The sequence below is a fragment of the Salmo trutta genome, chromosome 18 (genome assembly GCF_901001165.1).
Source record: "Salmo trutta chromosome 18, fSalTru1.1, whole genome shotgun sequence".
Taxonomy (NCBI): Eukaryota; Metazoa; Chordata; class Actinopteri; order Salmoniformes; family Salmonidae; genus Salmo; species Salmo trutta.
In genome coordinates, this window is record NC_042974.1 from 11,618,265 (window position 1) to 11,620,676 (window position 2,412).

At 41.3% G+C, this 2,412-nt stretch overlaps 1 long non-coding RNA gene across 1 annotated transcript; it reads left to right on the forward strand.

Moving 5' to 3' along the window:
• Positions 1-576: 576 nt before the first annotated feature.
• LOC115152628 (uncharacterized) lies at positions 577-1,450 on the forward strand. Its single transcript, XR_003867538.1, has 2 exons — positions 577-855; positions 1,081-1,450. It is a non-coding gene; the product is annotated as an uncharacterized LOC115152628 (long non-coding RNA).
• Positions 1,451-2,412: the final 962 nt, after the last annotated feature.

A 2,412-nucleotide genomic window follows, 5' to 3' on the forward strand; every position in this document is an offset into this window, starting at 1 on the left:
CAGGATAGACAGCAAGGGAGAGGAAGAAAATCAAAGATCTCGTGGGCATGGGCCCCGCAAAGAGGTGGACATGGGCCCCATCAAAGCGGTCAAAGAGGTGGTTATGGGCCCCGTCAAAGAGGTGGGCATGGGCCCGGTCAAAGAGGTAGACATCAGCGAGAAGGAGGCAAAGTCTGCAGGATATGCACTATGCTTTACCATTACATTTACTGTAAATTATATATTGTAATCCATGGAAATTTACAAAACATGATACAGTATTCTTACAGTATGATTTATTGACAGTATACTCTGTTCTACCCTCAGAATTGACAGAAGACCCCATGGTGGTGGCCATGTGCTGACTGACCAGCAGGAGTGGGCAGTGGTGGAACTGGTGAGGGCCAGGAATAACATACGGTTGTCCGAAATAAAGCAGGCCATTGAGGAGAACGATGACACCTTTGCCAATGTGGCATCCATCAGCCTTCCAACAATCACCCACCTTTTGAAGAGGCACCAGGTATCTACAGTATGAAACACATTTACCTGGTGCCTTTTGAGAGAAGCAACGACCAGGTGAAACAACTGCGGGGCGAGTATGTTCAGGTGCAGCACAATATACTGTATTACTGTTACTATTTGATGCACATGCTACTTGACAATATAATATTGGAACTATACTGTAACAACTGACCAAAATATATTTTTAGAGGGTGACTGTGCTTGATGCTGCTGTGAACCATCGTAAGTTTATCTTTGTTGATGAAACTGGCTTCAACCTGGCTCAAATTTGGCGCTGTGGGCAGAACCTCATCACCCAACGGGCGACCGTCCAAGTGCCTGGAGGGAACATCTCCATGTGCAGATGGTGTGGTAGGTCATTACTTGGATCCTACAAAGCTGCACACTTCATTGTGTTTCTTAATAAAATTGAGCAGGCCTATCAAGGGGAAGAGGTCACCTGTGTCATTGTGTGGGACAATGTCAGGTTCCACCATGCAGAGGTGGTCCAGGCATGGTTTCGGGCCATCCTCGATTCGTGACCCTATACTTGCCCCCATACTCCTTTCCTCAACCCTAATTGCTGATTTTTTTCAGCATGGAGTTGGAAGTTATACGATCGCCATTCCAATGAGCGTGCCACCCTCCTTCTGGCCATGGATGAGGCATGCGACGACATCAATGCAGACCAATGTCAAGCTTGGATTAGCCATGCCAAAAGGTTTTTCCCGCCGTGCATGAACAGTGAGGACATTTACTGTGATGTGGCTGATAATTTATGGTGAAATGCTCAAGACAGGCTTGATGCAAATGCTGAATGCTAAACGTTGTTTTATTTGATTTCATATAATTGGTTACATTTGATTCAGTACACCTATGTTGCAATTATATCAGGATTTAAATTTTTGCATGAATGATTGTAGAGGATGTCTTCATTGATCACACCTTTGATTACACATTGGAAAGATATTATGGAAACTATAGATTTTCTGTAAATTGTGTTGGGTAATGTGAACTGTAATTTACAGTACTGTAGCATTTTACTTTCAGGGTGATTTGAAATCAAATCAAAGTTTTTTTGTCAAATACAACAGGTCAAATACAACAGAATTTCACCTTACAGTGAAATGCTTACTTACAGGCTCTAACCAACAGTGCAAAAAAGGTATTAGGTGAACAATAGGTAAGTAAAGAAATAAAACAACAGTAAAAAGACAGGCTATATACAGTAGCGAGGCTATAAAAATAGCGAGGCTACATACAGACACCGGTTATTCAGGCTGATTGAGGTAGTATGTACATGTAGATATGATTAAAGTGACTATGCATATATGATGAACAGAGAGTAGCAGTAGCATAAAAGAGAGGTTGGCGGGTGGTGGGTGGCGGGACACAATGCAGATAGGCCGGTTAGGCAATGTGCGGGAGCACTGGTTGATCGGGTCAATTGAGATAGTATGTACATACAGTATGTACATGAATGTATAGTTAAAGTGACTGTGCATATATGATAAACAGAGACTAGCAGCAGCGTAAAAGAGGGGTGGGGGGGGCACACAATGCAAATAGTCCGGGTAGCCATTTGATTACCTGTTCAGGATGCGTAGCTTGCATTGTTTAATATTGGATTAACTGGTAGTTAAAATTACTAAATTGAAAAGATGTGTTTTGGTGATTAAATATTCTGCTTACATTTCAAAAAGTTATATTTTAAATCAATGGTTTTGTGATGAGAGCTGTTTACAATCCAAATGAATTCACAATGACAAGTTTTGAATGACTGGCTGCATTACAAGTGATCAGTTTGGAGTCTTGTACTAAGAGCTGTGAAAATTGTAGCAAAGTGATAAACTGAACCTTTTTGGCTTTTATATTGTCCACAACTCACATAACAGAATATATATTTACTATGGTAAAAAAACAGTTTGT